This window comes from Mastigoproctus giganteus, chromosome 13 (genome assembly GCF_048544385.1).
Source record: "Mastigoproctus giganteus isolate SK-2022 chromosome 13, ASM4854438v1, whole genome shotgun sequence".
NCBI classification, from domain to species: domain Eukaryota; kingdom Metazoa; phylum Arthropoda; class Arachnida; order Uropygi; family Thelyphonidae; genus Mastigoproctus; species Mastigoproctus giganteus.
In genome coordinates, this window is record NC_143587.1 from 26,023,570 (window position 1) to 26,043,388 (window position 19,819).

Consider the following 19,819-nt stretch of genomic DNA (forward strand, 5'->3'; position numbering starts at 1 on the left):
ATATATAAAATAAAATAATAAATAAATAATAATAGTAAAAACTCTTGATGAGCATTCAGATGCTTATGTATTACGTTTTGTTTGTTTTCTACATATATTTAATAAGATTTTTGAAAGTTGTATACATTGTTTTTAAAATTGTGCTTTATCTGGCTTTTATTAAAAGTAAGATATTCCTTCCTGGTCTCTGATCCTCAAAAAAAAAAAAAAAAAAAAAAAATAGAGGATTACTAGCTTTCTATTAGCATTTGCAATTACATTAAAATCCACATCTCTCAAACTGCTTTCTTCTGCATTCTCAAATGACAAGGTTGATGAACCATTACAATGAGCATTTTCTTACATAGATATTCAGGAAATATGGTAGTGGTGCTGAAATCACTGATTATATTAACAAAAATACTATTAGCGAATTAATAAACAGTTCACTAATGTTTCATTGCAGACTGCAAAACTGAAAGGATACAAGTATAATTAAAAATTAAGTTAAACAAATTACAGTTCCACTAATGAAACCAAATGAAACAAAAAATAAAGAATTTTTTACAAATATAAATCGTATAACAAAAAATTAAGGAAAATAAATCTTTTTGTGAATATAAGAGAAAATATTTACATATAACACTAATGAAAGAATATAAAACACAACACACTGTCATGAATGTTTTACATGTATCTAAAAAAAGAACATAAAAACATGTTCATTAAAAAGTAATTTTAACTGAAAAATTCTCTCAGAATAAAAATAAAAGCTGAATAAATTTTCTGGATAATTTGTCTATCATCAGAACTAAAAGAGTTTGTAAAAAAGCATAAATTCAGGAAATTTACGCAAACACATTATAACTTATACAGTGTGTGTAACAATTTTTTCACAATTTTGGTTTGGTATGAATATTAGTGTGAAGTATTGGCAATAAAGATTATAATGTACTAAGTTCAGATTACATAAGGAGAGTAATTTTTCATGAATAGAGTATTATGATCATCAACAGCTATTATGTTTAATTTATAACTGATCTTATAAAGTTTAAGGAAATCAAAATATATAAACACATATGTAGCAAGCCTTAAATAAATGTAAATATGCACTGGGCAACACAGTCAATCAACACCATTTCCCCTCTAGCCTTATATTCACTTTCCATGGGATGACAATTTTGAAAGTACCTACTGTAAACTTGCTAAAAACACCAGAAAACTGAATATGGATATCATTGCTGGTGAAAACGTTTTTTGTGAACAGATAATGAGTATCGCCAGCGAAATGCTTCAGAACACACATCACATCGATATGATTCAGGCAAATGCATTAAAAGATGCTGCCTTAACAAATCCCGAGACTTGAACATTTTTCGACAGCATGAACATGGATATTTTGGAGCTGAATGAACAATGAAGTGCTTCTTCAAACTATGAATCCTCTCAAAGGCTTTTCCACAGTGATGACAGATATGCATATTCTGCTTCAAATAAGTAGAACCTGAAATTACAGTAAAAAAAATAAAAAAAAAAACAAAAAAAACAGTAAAATGGAAAATAAACATATGTAACTATTACAGAATTTGGTATATATATCACCAAAAAGTTAAATGAACAGAGAGAAAATATGTATATATACCTTTAATGATCAAGTTTATTCTGAATAAGCACTACTTTTTGCATTACTATTTATTAGAAACGTACAAAAGATCTACACATATACTTACATAAATTTAAATAAATTTAACAGGAATATATGAATTTTTATTACAGGTAGATAACAATAAGTTCATTTCAGAAATTCCATATTAAAGGGATAAATAAAATTATATAATAATTATGTAACTCCTCAATGAAGAGTACTGGACAGTAAATATATTAATGAAATATATATCTAACAGCCAAAGCTTCTAATTAGTGTATACTTACATATATTAATGAAATATAAAATTCAGAGAAAACAAATTCTTCAAAACAGTTTCTGCTTATAATTTCCAGAGCTCAGTAATTAGCACAACTAACAGGCTGAAGGTGTCAGTCTGAATCTAAATACAATATTTCTGAGTTTGAGAAGGCTGACTGTCCTATCCTTAACAGTCTTTTAATAATGGATATAAAAATGAAATTTCATGTAATCAAATGGATAGAAACTATGGTTTTGTTCTATATATACAGTGCATATATGTATATAGAAATTATGTGTTTACCTATTTGAAGATTTATGTTCTGAAACATCTCTACATAACTATAAATGTCTTTTTTTTTGTGTGACTTTTATATATACATAGTACATTTTATATATACCCTATTGTATTTTTTTCTGCACAGCCAATATGCATATTATATTAGTCAGTATAAGAGAAATGGAATAAAAATATAATAGTCAGTTTGTCATTTATAAAATAATACAGAAAGCTGTCATTCAAAAATTTAGGAATGACAGGAAATATTCTAATAAACTAAAATTATAAGAAATTCATTTTTAACACATATTTCATATGAAAATATTTCAGGATAATTTGCGATACATGACCAGGATGCCATTCCATTTTCTATAAGTCCTTTTCTAAGGATGGATAATGTGAGCACTTCTTTATTCTGGAACCATTACTAATTCATAATAAGAATGGGATGATTCTAGAAGGATAAAAAAGGAAAAGAAATAAAATTAATTTGGTTTATATGAGTTTTTGTGAAGAAGGGAAACAGACATACAGTAGGTAGGTAGGTAGGTAGATAGATAGATAAATAGATAGATAGAGAGAGAGAGAGAGAGAGAGAGAGAGAGAGAGAGAGAGAGAGAGAGAGAGAGAGAGAGAGAGAATGTTTCCATGCAGGAGTGGGATGGTTGCATGATACATCATTACATAATTGGGGAAAGGGAAAAAGTTGTTGCTATGTAGTGTCACAAGGTGGATAATAATCTCTTGTCAAAAAAGTTAAAAAAAAACTGTATTACATAACATTGAGGCAGCTGATAACTGATTTTCTCTGAAAAGGTATGTAAGTTGTGGCATGTTACAGATGATAATGGACATTAACGAGATTATTATCCATTAAAGACATAACTACCATTAATGGTAAAGGGAAGGGATTTTGCTTTCATAAAGGTAACTACAGTGGTCTCAGACAGTTTTTCAATTCTATACAGTGTCACAAACTGATGATGCTACCAACAGCAAATTCTAAATGGGAAGCATTAAAGGAATTAAACTTGAAATCTGCGAGGATTTTCATACCAGCTAAGAAATATTATTCAAGATTTAGGCCTAAATGGATGTCAGATGAACTAATGAGACTCGTTGTTGTTTGGTTTTTTTTTTTTTTAGGAGCATTAGCAACTAAGGCCATATTGCTCCAGGGATATGCGGTGGTTATTCCTTGACCTTTCCGCATCCTCCGTATTTGGTGGTCACGGGCTCGAACCCCGGTCTAATCAAGAAGCGTGTGCTATGCACTGCTGCTCCTGCCCACCTGGCTACGGAAATGAGACTCGTGGCAGAGAAGAAAAATGCATGGGATGCATATAAATTATCAGGAGACACAGAAGCCAATGGTAGATATAAGCTAGTCTGCAATCAAGTCACAAAGGAGATTAGGCAGGCAAAGGCAGATTATGAGAAATTTTTTGGCAAATAATGCAAAGCAAAACAGCAAAGAATTCTTTACTTATGTAAACTCTAGAAGGAAGGGGAAGAATCAGATTGGTCCACTTGATATCAATGGTTCAACTGTTGATGATACTGCTCAGGTAGCTAACAAACAGAATGAGCATTATGCATCTACATTTACACATGAGGAGTTATTCAGGGAGGGGAATGACAGAGGTTATATTAAACTTTGGCAGTGAGCTAAATGATTTTGTAATAACTGAGAGCAAAGTGGAGCAGACATTGTTGAAGATAAACATAAGAAAGGCATCTGGGGTAGTGGGATCTATCCAGTTATATTAAAGGAGGCAACAAAGGAAGTAAGCAAACTCTTAGCCATAATTATGAGAGCATCCTTGGACTCGAGGGAGATCCCCATGGACTGGAGATGTGCAAATGTATATCTAATTCACAAAGGGGGATGAAAGAGTGGCATGAGAAATTACTGACCTGTTAGTTTAACTTCTGTTCCGAGGAAAATAATGGAGCCACTCGTTAAAGAAGCAATGCAGGATCATCTAGACAAAACTGCAGAAATAATTCACACAGCATGGGTTTGTTAAGAGGAAGTCTTTGTCTGACAGTTTGAATGGCTACTATGATGTGATCACAAAGGAAATGGCTGCAAAAAATAATTTTGATATCATATACTTGAATTTCACAAATGCTTTTCATATTTTTGCACATAGAAGACTGCTGTACAAATTGGAGAAGTACGGCATTAACAGCAAGTTGCTACAATGGATGAAAGGGTGGTTGAGTGGGAGAGGACAGAGAAGGGTAATCAATGGATGGTGCTCTTCATGGACTAATGTTATTAGTCCCCCAGTGTTTGGTGTTGGGCCCATTGCTGTTTCGTATATTTATCAATGGTATTGATGAAGGTATATCAAGCTTAATGTCCAAGTTTGCAGCTGATACAAAGGTTGGCAGAGTTGTTAATGCAGTATGCCACTGCAACAGGATCTAGAAATGCTGGACAGATGGGCTGAGAAGTTGCAACTGAAATTTAATATTGACAAATGCACAGTACTGAATGTGGGTAGCAGTAACCCCAGAGTAATGTATCACCTCTGCGGCACTACACTCAGGGTGGTAGAGAATGAAAAGGATGTGGGGGTGGGGGTAATTGTGCAGTCAGATATGAAGTTTTCTGAACAGTGCAGATGGTCTGCAAGAGTAGTTCAGGGTGTCTTGTCAAGGATATACAGGAATTTATTTAGCAGGGGTAAAGAGGTGATTATCCCCTCATATAAGGCAAAAACTAATTAATTAAAATATGGTCATAATTTCCACATCTGATCTGTGAAGTGCAAAACACCTTCTGGATCATTCTTAAAAAACATAAAATAACCTTGTACCATTGCCATACTAATATCCTTCCCATGTTTCCTTGCTTCTCGCCCAAATTCCACTGCTTTCTCATGTGGCTGTTCAGGATAAAACCACTGGTACATCTGTTCAAGCTGATGATCAGTAGCATAACCAATATATTCCTTCATGTCGACACGACCTGGTCTAATTAAGGCAGCATCTAACCTTTCTAGATAGTTTGTAGTCATAAAAAGAATCCTGGCTTCAGATGAAGCTACACCATCTAACATATTTAGAAGACCACTGAAAGTTACTCGATTTAATCCTTCGTAGGCAACTTTCTGATTTGCTGTATCTTCTCTACTGACAAAAGCTGCATCCACATCTTCCAGTAGAATAATACTTTGTTGTGAGCTAAACACATAAGCATAAACATCGTGAGTACTATATACAGGCCTGGAGGCATCATTTTAGGAAGGATGTAGAGCTGCTGGAATGAGTACAGAGAAGGGGAAACAAGATTAGTGAATAGAACAAAGGGTTGCTTTTACGAAGAAAGGCTTCAGTTCTGCAAATTGCAGCATCTGGAGACTAGGCACCTGCGAGGTGATCTGATTGAGGAGTTTAAGGCTTTGAATGGTTTTTGAGAAGGCTCAATGCTGATGGGATTCTTCCTCTCACTCAGATTATAAGCCTGAGGGAGCATAATTTCAAATTGAGAAAGACAGTTGTAGAACAGCTGAGTGCAGAAATTTGCCTTCCATCTGTTGTTGTGGAAGTTGATAGATTAAATAAATTCAAGGAAGAACCTGGACAAACGTTTAGAACAAATGGTTTTTTGTCTAAGAGGATTTTTTTTTTGTTTTTTTTTGTTTGTTGGCTGATGCTATATAAGCTTGTTTGCTTTCTTGCATCATATTCCCCTACTACTGCTAATAGAACAAAACTGAAGTGCAAATTTTTGAGAGGTCTTTTTACAGATAAGTTTATTCCATTTGTTTCTCTAATCATTATGTACTGATATACATCACATAAAATGTATGGAGAACATGTATGAATTAATGAAAATTTCAGGAATGGTGTACATAAAACAATGTATACCCAGCTCCTTAACATATTTACTGCTTCTGATGCACATAAGCATCAAATGGCACTTTAAATGATGTGCTGTTATGTATATAAGTGTTTAAAAAGCACCCAATTTTGTTGTTTTTGTTGTTATTGTTAGTATTGGGCTTAATGACACAAGGGTTACTAAGGCCAAATTGTGTATGCTCATAGTTTATTAGATGTTAAATGAAATGCTCCTGTATAGGCCAATACATTTTAAATATATTATAAGTTCTTCTGTGTTTGTATCATTTCCTAGGATATCAGTGACCAGTTAGTTTAACTTCTGTTCCGGGGAAAATAATGGAGTCGCTGGTTAAAGATGCATTGCAGGATCATCTAGACAAGACTGCAGCAATAATTCAGACACAGCATGGGTTTGTTAAGGGAAAGTCTTGTCTGACAAATTTGATAGGATATTATGATGTGGTTACAAAGGAACTGGATGCAAAAAATAATTTTGATATCATATATTTGGATTTCAGGAAAGCTTTTGACACTGTTGCACATGGAAGACTATTGTACAAATTGGAGCAGAATGGTATTAAGGGTAAGTTGCTACAATGGATAAAAAGATGGTTGAGTGGGAGAAGACAGAGGATGATAATTAATGGGTGCTGCTCATTGTGGACTAATGTTATTAGTGGAGTCCCACAGGGTTCGGTTTTGGGTGCACTATTGTTTTGTATTTTTATCAATGATATTGATGAAGGTATATCAGGCTTAGTGTCGAAGTTTGCAGATGATACAAAGGTTGGCAGGGTTGTTAATGACAGTAATGGCAGTGTGCTACTGCAACAGGATCTAGATAATTTGGGCAGATGGGCTAAGAAGTGGCAACTGAAGTTTAACCTTGACAAATGCTGTTTGTTTGTTTTTTTTTTTTGGTTTTTTTAGGAGCATTAGCAACTAAGGCTATATTGCTCCGGGAACATGCGGTGGTCATTCCCTGACCTTTCCGCATCCTCCGTATTTGGTGGTGACGGGCTCGAACCCCGGTCTAATCAAGAAGCATGTACTATGCACTGCTGCTCCTTCCCACCTGCTATGGAGGCGCCCTTGACAAATGCAAAGTACTGCATATGGGTAGAAGTAACCCCAGAGAAACGTACCAACTGTGTGGTACTACACTTAAGGTGGTAGAAAATGAAAAAGACCTGGGAGTAATTGTGCAGTCAGATATGAAGTTTTCTGAGCAATGCAGACAGGCTGCCAGGGCAGGTCATGGGGTTTTGTCAATGATATATAGGAATTTTGCTAGCAGGGAGAAGGAGGTGATTGTCCCTCTGTATAAGGCAATGGTCAGGCCGCGCCTTGACTACTGCGTACAGATCTGGAGGCCTCATTTTAGAAAGGATGTAGATTTGCTTAAGCATGTACAGAGAAGGGCAACAAGATTGGTGAGGGGAATGAAGGGATCCTCTTACCAAGAGAGGCTTAAGTTCTGAAAATTGCAGTGGCTGGAGATTAGGCACCTGCACGGGGATCTGATTGAGGTGTATAAGGCCTTGAATGGGTTGAGCACGCTGAATTCTGATGGGATCCTTCCACTTGTTCAGATTACAAACCTAAGGGGGCATAAATTCAAATTAAGAAAAGACAGATGTAGAATAGATGTGCGGAAATTTGCCTTTAGCCAGCAGGTGGTTAATTTCTGGAACAAACTTCCATCTGTTGTTGTGGAAGTTGATAGGCTAAATAAATTTATGGAGGAACTGGACAGGCATTTGGAGGGAATGGTGTGATTTTTTGGCTGATGCTAGATAAGCTCATACACTTGCTTTCTTGCATCACATGCCACCACCACCACCACCACTACTACTACTACTACTGCTACCAAAATGGTCAGGGACCCAGAAAAAACTGATTGAATATGCTGCAGGAAAATTGCTGAGAATGAATGTATTTCAGTGTAGGATGAGAAGATGAGAAATTCTTCCTTATGGCAGAAATAGCACTGAGGGAGTCTGTGTAAATTGTGACAAGTGAGATGGAAAGCTTAAGTGCTAATTTGATGGCATATAATTCAGCTGTGAAGATGCTGCAGGCTAATGGCAGTGAGGCTGTAACCGCAAGAGAAAGAAAAACTGCAGCAGCACGAACCATACTGGTTGTTATGAATCCGTCAGTACAGATTTTACAGGCATGGGAGTTCAGAGTAGTGTAAGCTAAGTGCTACTGCCTGATATTAAAGGGAGGTACAGTATTCTTCCCACACTCCAGAAAATGTGTATAATGAGAGGCAGAAACGTGCATCCAAGTTGGGACAGGTGCAGTTGCATCCTAAAAAATATTGCTTAAATTGATATTCCAACTCTGAGAAAGCTCTTTAACCCTGAATGAAGCAGGTCTATTTTTCATTTGGCTTGTTCTCACAGAACAAATCCCACTGAGTATTATAAAGATATTCCCAACTGGGATGCAATGGAAGACTCTGGATCTTAGCAGCATAGTGGAGTAGTAATGATTTCCTACGAAGATGTAATGGAAGATCATGTGCTTCGATATAAAGACTTTGGATTGGAGAAGTCCTGAAAGTGCCCAACGCAGTCCCGAGAGCACTGTGCTGGATGATATTTAAACGTTGTAAAGTAGTGCTCCTGGCAGAGTCATATACCGGACAATCATAATCTAGCTGTGAATGGATTAAAGTTCTATACAGATGTAGTAGAGTATACTGTTCAGCTCCCTATGACATAGACAAGACTGATCGCAGTATATTCAAATGCTTTAGACACATATTTCTTAAATGAGAAATGTGAGCTTGGAAGTTCAGCTTGCTGTCTAATATCAGTCCAAGAAATGTAACGGTACTAACAAGTGGGATTGGAATATTGTTTATTTATAGTTCAGGATCAGGATGGAGAGCTTGTTTCTTGCAAAAGTGAGTGACATTGCATTTCTTTTCTGATAGTCAGTAGCCATTCCGTGAAATCCAGGATTCTATTTTGGTAATGGCAAGTTGGAGTTGCCGTTCAATTGTGTTCATACTTTGAGACTGTCAGGAAATGTCAGGCATTTTCGGAGAATATCCGATTAAAAAAAATTAACAGGGTACACAAATCCTCTTCAAGTAAATGCTTCAGCATAACGTAATGAACTCCATCTGGGCCCATGGCACTATTTGAAGATCTGTTTAATGATTCTTTTAATGTTCTATTAATGTAAAGGTTTGGTTGTATGGGAATGAGCAGTGCATGAAAAAGTTGATTTTATATCGCTCTGAACCTGCTTTGATGTTTTGAAAGGTGATGAATAGGAGGCAGAAGCAGAGATTGTAGCAAATGATTCTGCAAGTGCATTAGCAACTTCTTCAGCTGTAGATAGGTCTTTCCCTTTCCAATGAAGTATTGGAGAGGGCAGATGAGTGAATTTTCCATTTAGTGCCTGTATTCTTTTCCAGATGAGGCATGCGTTGGTGATGCTTTTGTGATGGTTGAGGCGAAAACAATACACGAGTCTCGTTTTGTTTTAAACCTTTCATAAACAATGAGGTTACTGGTGGTGGGATTCTTACAAAAATTATTCCAAGCTGGGTTTTTCCCATTTGTCAATGGAGCAATCTGTATTCCAACGGTGATTTCAGTGATTGCAATATGTCTTGGATTTTGGAATGTTGGTATTAGCCGCAGTCAGAATCTGATTGGTGAAGTAAGTATTTACATCATCAATAGGTTCTTTTTAAACATAAAGTCTCTCCAGAAGTATTTCAGCAGAATACCATCCCAGTTCCTCTTTTTAAACTTCCAAGTGGATTGTTGATCAGGATTTGGAGTTACCCCCCTGTTTGTAAGGAGCAAATAATGAATTGACAAGTCAATTGCAGAAGTACATCCTGTGGTAGGTAAGTGGATGTAGTTAGAGGTAGGAGATCCTGAGTTTAATAAATTAAAATCATCATTATTCATAAATTCCTCAATCAATTTGCCTTTTCTGTCCATTGTAGCTGATCCCCAGAATGATGGTGTCCATTAAAGTCACCAAAAAGACAAACTGGAGTTGGGAGTTGTGTAATCAGGTTGTCAAGTTCTGAATGAGGAAGTGGTAGAGATGGTGAAATATAAATGGAAATAATGGTAACTGAAATACCAACTGCATTCCGAGCTGCCACAGCTTCTAGGGTAGTTCTTAATTGGATTAGTCTAGATGGTCTGTTAGAATTTACAACAATGGCTACTCCTCCACAGGCAGGACACTCTGGGATCCTATCTTGTCTGTATATCATATAATTTGAGAATTTCGGTGAAACGTAGGGTGACAGGAATGTTTCCTGTAGGCATATACCCATGGGATTGAACTGAGAGATTAAATCCCTTAAGTCATCAGAATGGCTGCTTAGCCCTCTGCAGTTCCACTGTATGATGGTAGGCGTTATTTTGGTTTGGCTGAGGATGATTCATCTGACTGCGACTCTTTTTTGCATGCAGGGAATTTTTTCTGGTCTTTTTTGGGAATAAGCGGAATCCAGTATCCATAGTGTTGTTAGCATGGAGTTCTAGGATAGGATCTTCATAATCTGGGTGTATATCCACTTCCATAGTGTTGGTGGGTAGTTCAGTTTTCTTACAGTCTTTAGCATGTTTCAATTTTTCTGTGTCATTCAGGACCGTCAGAGTATCAGTTGGGATACTAATTGGGGTGTTGGTGGCACTGCTGGTTTTTGTTCTAGGATTATCTTTTCCAAAAAGTGGTTGATAAAGTTGCTTTAACCCAATCAGCTCACGAGATGTTGGGCAGTATTGACACATCTGTTTGAATTGTAGTTGTATGAAAACTTCAGGTGCGAGAGGCATAAGATGGACTAGGCATGGTCAACATTATTTGCTGCGTGCCTGAAGATATGTGATTTTATGTTCTACTCTGAATTTAAGTATTTTCCTACCTGTCTTCCACATTTCACATGATTTAGAAAAGGCAATTTGCCTTTGCAGTTGGGGCAAATGTGAACTGTGGCTGAACAATCTGTTTGTGTATGAGTGGCGCCTCTGTAACCAGGTGGGAAGGAGCAGCAGTGCGTAGCACATGGGGTTCGAGCCCGTGACCACCAAATACGGAGGATGCGGAAAGGTCAGGGAATGACCACCGCATATCCCCGGAACAATATGGCCTTAGTTGCTAATGCTCCTAAAAACCAAATAACAACAACAACAGCTTGTGTATGATCTTTTGAACCACAAAAAGGACAGATGGCATCACCTCTGCATGCCTGCTGTGAGTGGCCATATTTCTGGAATTTAGAGATTCGGGATGTATAGGTGAATTAGTCAGTTTAAATATCCAGCTTTTACTGAGGATGGCAAATCAGGAATGCTAAAAGTTAAAATGATGGAACAAGTTGGAATGAGATTTCCATCTTTTTTGTCATTATTCTTTTAGCACTGATTACCTTTCGATTGCTAAGTTCTTGAACTAATTCCTCCTCAGACACCGTAATTAAGTCCCATTCTGTGATGACGTCTTTTGATGAATTTAAGGTATTGTGGGGAGTAACAGATACTGGTAACCCACCAAATGTCGTTGTCTGTAGTAGCCACTCAGAATGTTTGGAGGTGGCTGTTTCAATCAGGAGATCTCCGGATTGTAGTCTCTTCACCATTTTTGGTGATCCTGCAATAGATTCCAGATGTCTTGAATCATAAATGGCAATAACTTGCCAACAGAGAGTGTATCACCAGAAAATTAGGAATGTCTAAATACTGTGCTTCTGTTTGAAGCCTTTTAGGTTGACTAGTGTTGTCAATCCAAACCAAGATCCTTGTCTTGAGCTTGAAGGCTCTAAGATTGGAAAATTGTTAAAATCCATGATGGCTCCTTTTAGCCCTGTGGTTTTATCTTTACTACACAGGTTACTGGCCCCACCACTGGGAGGCAGTAGCAGTGCCATGAGGTGACTAAGCGGCTGAATTATTAAGTTATAGAAACAAGAAACAGAAATGTGGTTTTCCTTTCTGGGCCTCTGCCTACTTCTTGTAGAGCAAAAGTGCTACTCTGATATATACAAATCAAATCAAGAAAACGGTTTTTGAAACAAAAATAGAATATGTTCGCTCAAATGCTCTTTGTATAAAATGCTTTTAAAAACGCACTAGAAATCGATTGGCCACAGAATGCTTAGCACCTGGGGCCTCAAAAAGCAATCAAGTGCTGTGTAATGCATATGAGCGGTCATTCTTAAGTAGATTCTGTTGTGTCACTTCTGAAGATTCTGATTCTGAAGTGGTCATTTTTCTGCTGAATTCTTTCAATGATTGAACCCCAGGCCATCAACAGCAATACTTAGTTTTTGTTTACAGCTTGTTACAAGTTTTGTTTTTTGCTTGTTTTGACGTTTTTTCTGATTTACAGCTCAGCCCAAAAAGTAAGTGCTTTTAGCTATTAATTATACACTTTTACTTTTCAACCATCATTCTGAACATTCTGAAAATTATAGCACACTGAATGCACTCTCTCAAATATAAGTGGATGTTAAAATGTTACCAGAATGTGTCCTCAGCTTGGAGGACACATTCTGGTAAGCAATGCTCAGCAATGCTCCTACCCTACATACACACTACTCAGACTCTTTCCATCCATAGGTGGTAGAGTAAAGGCAATATGATCATACACTAACTGATCAGGATGCCTCAGAGAACATTACCAGAGGTTTGGTCTGGAGTACTATCTAGCAGCCTGTAAAACCATATCCTTGTATACGTTTGAAATATAAGGAATTTTGTTAATTAATTTATTTTTTTAATGATAATCCGAAACAAAAAAGGTATTAGAATCTATAATACTTGAATTTTATACATCTTAATTTTCAAGAAATACATGTGAAGGAAGGTTGTTTGAAAGAAAAGGAGTAGAAGGGATAACGAGGAAGAGGGAAAAGTTAGTTCTCTGAGTTTGGAGTTGAACAGTGAATAGATGTTGACTAGTTGAAGCATGTGTTCAGACTGGTTCAGAAGAGAATGGCGAAATTACAAAAGCCAATTCAGAAGAACAATGCCCACAGAAATATCTACAGAAAAGGCAGAACCTGAATAGCTACATAACAGAGAGTGGAGAAAGTTTGTAATGAAAAGACAAGTCATTAAATTAATCTAACAATCCTCTTTTGGATCTAGTCTAGATCAGAAAGGTTTTGGAGGAATCACTCCCAAATGTTGGAACAATATTCCTTGGTAGATTGTTTTCAGATTTGTAGAGTGAGTAGTTGTTTAGAAGAAAAGTAATCTAGAGTGAAAAGGAAAACTCAGTTTTTCTGAAGTGAAAGAAGCAATACTTGTAATGTACTTATCCAAGAGAGAGAGAGAGAGAGAGAGATCAAAAATCAGGGTAATCCCCATGAAGATATGAGATCTTCTCTAGAAATCTGAGCGTTATTGAAGGTAAGCATGGAAGTAGTGAGCTCTTTTTGGTGACAAATAACACAGGACTAAGTTTAGAAGGATCGAAGTTAACTGAGTTTTCTTTGTCCTGGATTAACTGATCAGCATTTAATGAATTAGTGGTGTATATTCGAGAAATTGGATTTGTCTACACAGAGCGGGTTTCTCAAACTGGAAGGTGAACATATTAAGTACAGTAATCAACAAAGTTATGGATAGAATTTCCATTAAGCAGAAGAAATTCATTAATGTACAAGAGGGAAAAAAGTGGGAGAAAGAACTGAACCTTGGGGAATGCCAGCATTCTTTGAGAGATTAGAAGACAGAGAGTCATCTACAGACTCCTGCAGTGAGTGGCCAGAGAAGAAAACTGGCTACTCAATTACAAAAAAACAGAAGGCAAACCATAATATGGAAGAATGCTAACATGCTTTATGTTAAACACAATAAAGGCTCTTGGAAATGATAAAAGTAAATACTTGAGTTTCATCAAACATTACCATCAAATTTGTCTAAAGATGAGTATTATAAGCCAAGATACAACAGTGGATCAATACTAATGGAATCCATATTGGTGGTTGTTGATCAGCAACATTTTGAGATCCTGAAACAAAACAGGCACTTAGTTTTGTGTAAAACTAAGTGCATATGGGCAGCACAAATGGTTCTGAAGGGGCTAAAGGGTTGCACTAGAGTTCACACTATACACTAGTCCGGTTGTTTTCAACCTTTTTTAATAACGGCACCCCTAAGTAATTTATTTTATTTTGTAGCACCCCTACTCAATTTTCTACCCGTTAGATCCGATTCTCTTTCTTTATATATATATATATATATATGTATATAATATTCGAAAAAATATGTTATATGATAGTTATTACAATAATATAACTATAAACAAAATTACAATTCATAATACAAATTATATATATATATATATATTTTTTTTTTTACTATTTCATACTATTTTTCTTATTTATTTTTAATATATATTTTTATTAATTTCTGTCTATTTAATTTTTGGATTAATTGGATTATATATATATATATATATATAATTTTATTCTTTATATAGAGGTATTAAATAAACAAAACTATGGATAGAATTTTAATTAAGCTGAAGAAGGTCATTAATGTACAAGAGGAAAAAAAGTGTGAGAAAAAAACTGAACCATGGGGAATACCAGCTCCCCTCTAAGCCAAGGGGCTTAGAGGGGGAACAGGCATTTCTGTATGTTATCAGACACTCAGTCTAAAACACTGATAGATCTTTCTATTTCAGAAGATTTAGGAGAAGTCCGGTTGGCCTGCCTCCCTAAAATCCACTCATGCACACCTTCTCGATGGTAAGCCCTGTTATGTCACTTAGGTGGCAACAAATGTTGCCACCTAAGTGACATATCAGGGCTTACCATCGAGAAGGTGTGCATGAGTGGATTTTAGTGAATTTATACATCACCGAGAGGATCAGAGTGGAGGCAGAGGGTGCTAAGAATCTCTGGGTATGATCAGGCTGCCATGCATGGAAACTGAACTTGGCCTGTTACAACGTAAGATCGCTCATCGGTGAAGACAAGGTACTAGAGCTGGAAAAGAGATTAGAAAATGTAAATTGGAATATCATCAGTTTGGTTGAAACAAGAAGAAGAAATGAATCACTTATAAGTTTATCAAGTGGAAACTGCTGTACACCAATGGAAAGTGAAAGGAGTGAAGGTGCAGTTGGCTTTCTGGTGCATAAAGATATAAAAAACAACATTTTGGAATTCAAAAATACATCACCAAGGGTGTAAAGACTACTCAGGATTTCTAAGAGGTATAAGTTAAAGGTTATAGTGATTTATGCACCAACATCAAGCCATGATGATGAAGAGGTTGAAGAAATATACACCAAAATTAAGATTCTTCTAGATGAACAGAAAACTCACTACATACAGCATAAGGCAATGTTTCAGGCACTGGAAAGACAAGGCATAGATATCCCATATATTATGATTTTGAAGAAAATATATGAGAACACTACCTCCTTTATTAGACTAGACAAAGAGAGTAATAAATTTAAAATTGAGAAAGGAGTTCGACAAGGAGACACAATATCTCCGAAGTTGTTTACTGCTGCCCTGGAGGAAGCTTTCAGAAGATTAGACTGGTCGCAGAAAGGAGTCAATGTGAATGGAGAGCACCTAAACCATTGACGATTTGCAGATGACATTGTGGTCATAAGCCACGATCCCAAAGAATTAGAGGAAAATCTTAATTAGTTATGCAGAGTTTGTAAGGATTTTGGACTAAAGATGAATATGGCTAAAACAAAAGTAATGATGAACAAGTATGCCACAGAAAGGGACATAATGATTGAAGGAGCAGTAATTGAAAAGGTGGAGTCATATACTTATCTGGGACAAGTCATTAGCTGTAATAATGATAAATGGCTGGAAGTCAAGAGAAGAATAAATTTTGGGTGGATAGCATTCAGGAAATATATTCACATACTGAGGAGCAATATCCCAATTTGTCTGAAACATAAAATAATGAACCAATGTTATACTTCCCACCATGACTTATGGAAGTGAAACTTGGGCACTCACCAAAAGGATGGAGGAGAAGCTGAGAACTACACAACGAAGAATGGAACAAATTATACTGGGAATCAGACTGTTAGATAAGAAGAGGAACACATGGATTAGGCAGCAAACTCAAGTAAAGGACATTCTTTCAAAACTAAAGAACTAAAATGGTCTTGGGCAGGACACATAGCTCGAAGACATGATGGCATATGGACTAAGAAAATAACGGAATGTTACCCAAGAGGAGCTAAGAGAAAAACCTGGAAGACAACAACGGAGATGGACAGATGAAATTCATGAGTTTGTGTGTAGTAAATGGATGGCCACTGCACAAAACAGAAGGAACTGGAAAGTTGCTGGAGAGGCCTTCATCCTGCAGTGGATTGAAAATGGCTGTTGATGATGATGATTAAATAAACATCAATTATAGATCACCACAAAATTAAAAAGTTACCATACACCTTTTTATAATGAAATAAATATATAAATTAAAAAAAAAAAAAGTTCAAGTAACTTAAACCCAAATTATGTGGCACCCCTGGAATGCTGTTGCGGCACCCCGGTTGAAAACCACTGAACTAGTCACTTTACTGAAAGAAATATTTTAAATATTTACATGTATTTTCCCTTGCACAAAAATGTGTGATCTCATTACCATCAACATTTATAAAGGTGTGTATGAATTCTATTTAAATTTTATATTAGTATATTTCCTTTAAGCATTACAATTTGCCATCATTTTCTTGCAAGTTTCACTGCTAATTTTGACAACACTTAGGGGTGAACAAATGCACGAGGGAATGTTGCATATGGCACATGTGATGGCAGTTTGGCATGCTTGCTGAAAAGACTGGCACTTTATAGATTTCTCTATTACTATAGAAGAGTATAGGTAAGTGTAATGGGACAATAACTAGAAATGGGATTCATCATCCTTTTTTTAGGAACTGTCTGGATATAAGCAAATTTCCATTTAGATGGAAAAGTACTAGTAAATTAAGTTTCAATAGGCCCACTGCAGTCACATAACCGATTTAGGGGTCAGATTTTTGGCTAAAAAATATCTAGTACATACTCCAAAACTGTGTCATGGCCAAACTAAATTGAGTTTCTGCTTTGTCACAGATACAGCAGATGGCATCCTAATCTTTGCTTTCCAAACTGCAACTTTCTTCTCTGTGGTTACTTTTGTCTGAATTCTAAATGGAATTTTTTTCTTTCTTCTTTCTTTGAGACTTATGGTGCATGTTTAGAGTATTTTGCATTCCAAAATATAAAACTATCACTGCTGTCTCTCACTTATGTCCCTTTTTTTTTTTTTTTTACGTCAACAAGATAAATTATACGGACGGGCTGAAAATGGTAATTGAGCTATAACATTGATAAATGAAAGGTAGCAGCAATTCTAGAATAACATATCAATTGCATTGCACTCAAGGTAGTGAAGAATGAAAAATTTTCTGACCAGTGCATATATGCTGGGCCAACTCATAGGGCTCTATCAATGATATATAGGTACTTTCACCGGAGGGATAGCGAGGTGATTATCTCACTGTAAAATGCAATAGTTAGGCCACACCTTGAATACTGCATACAGGTTTAAAAAAACCTAAATTTAAGAAGGACAATGATCTGTAGAAAAAGGTGCAAAGAAGAATAATAAGATTAATTGGGGGGCAGAGATGGGCCCTCTTAGCAAGAAAGAGTTGAGTACTGAAAATTGCAATGTATGGAAACTAGGCACCTCTGTGGAGCCCTAATTAAAGCTTTAAAAAAGAGTTGAGTAAATTAAATAATGATGAAATATATTTTTTTTTCTAAGTGACACATACATACAAAGAGGTATAATTGTAAAAAAAGGATGGTTGTAGAATAAATGTACATAAATTTGCATCCAGCTAGTGAGAGTAACTGATTTTTATGAAAAAACTCTTCCTGAGTGTCGTGGCAATATAGAAAATTTAAATAAAGTTAAAGGATTGGACAAATTATTAAAAGGTAAGGATGATGAAGTGAGTAAAAGTTTATTTCTTTTTGCTTATGCTATATATGCTTTCTTAGATCATTTTGCTAATTCACTAGCATCAGGTTTTGTAAAGATAACAGAAAAGTATGTCTTTTCGAATTTCACAAATTCCAACAATTGATGTCAGGCAAACACACTGTTAACTGCATGCTGTTTCTTAGATATATCTGCAGCATGTGATACAGTTGCAACTTTGGCCTTAGTTTCATTAGAAACTTGCTTTCATATCTCCACATTAGCCTTCTTGAAAGTTATTATTCATTGATAACTTTACCAAAAGGTGGTATACTCTCCTACTTTTACTGCTCTTTACAACCCTTTCTTCAGAAACCACGACAACTCATTTTTGGGGAATTATGTTGTCTGAACTATTTCAGTTTTCTGCAAGGAAAAAAAAAACAGAAAATGTAAGCCTGTTATCCCTCATTTTGAAATATTTTAAATTCTTTGCATTTTTTTAGTTTTAATTAATTTAGAATACTGTATAGTCAGATGGACAAGAAGAAATGCCTTTTTCTAACTCAAGAAAAGGAAGTACAGCCAGTCGACATGACTGGACAGTGCAGTGTCAAGTCAGTTTGGTGTGACATAAGCACTGTGAAGGCAAAATTGAGAGTAGGAGTGTGTTATAGACCTAATTCTCTTGATACATTGTCTCAGGTTCCAAATATTCTTTGTTTGCAATTTCATTGTAACAAATCATATCTGAAAATTAAATAACATTACTTTTGTAATGTTCTGTTCCAGAGTTTACTGATTAATTACATGCCATATTAATTGCATTATTGTTCTGAGATATAAAGAACTTTATGTGTGTGTGCACATACAGTCTACTGAACTTTAAAAAAGTATGTAAACACCCCTTTGAAATTCTGGAAAAATGACCACCATCCATGTATCAGAAATAGGTATAAAAGCAACTGCATGATGGAATATTAGGAGCAAAGGGAAGGGTCTTTGCTTTCATAAAGGTGACTACAGTATCTCAGAGAGTTTTTAAATTCTATACAATGAGACCAATTGATGACATTACCAAAAGCAAATTCAAATGTGAAGCATTCAAGGAATTAATCTTGGAAACTGCTAGGCTTTTCATACCAACTAAGAAATATTGTACAAGGTTCAGGCCTAAATATGATGTCAGATGAACTGATGAGACTAGTGGCAGAGAAGAAAAATGCATGGGACGCATATAAATTATCAGGGGACACAGATGACTACAGTAGATATAAGATAGTCTGTAATCAAGTCACAAAGGAGGTTAGGCAAGCAAAGGTAGATTACAAGAAATCTTTGACAAAAGATGAAAAGAAAAACAGTAAAGACTTTTTTTACTATGTAAACTCTAGAAGGAAGGGGATGAATAAGATTGGTCCACCTGATATTGATGGTTCAATTGTTGATAATCCTGTTAGATAGCTGATAAACTGAATGAGTATTTTGTATCTACATTCACACATGAGGAATTCTGTAGGAAAGTGGAGGCCAGAAGCTTATCAAACTCTAAGGGCAGCTAAATGATTTTGTAATAACTGAGAGAAAAGTGAATGAGAAATCGCTGAAGTTAAAAGGAAGGTGCTGGGGTGGATGGGATCTATCCAGTTATATTAAAGGAGGCAGCAAAGGGAGTAAGCAAACCCTTAGCCATGATTATGAGTACATCCTTGGTATCAGGGGAGTTCCAAACAGACTGGAGATGTTCAAATATCCCCAATTCAAAAGGGGGATGGAAGGTGACACGAGTAATTACAGAGCTGTTAGTTTAACTTTCGTTCCAGGGGATATAATGAAGTCACTGGT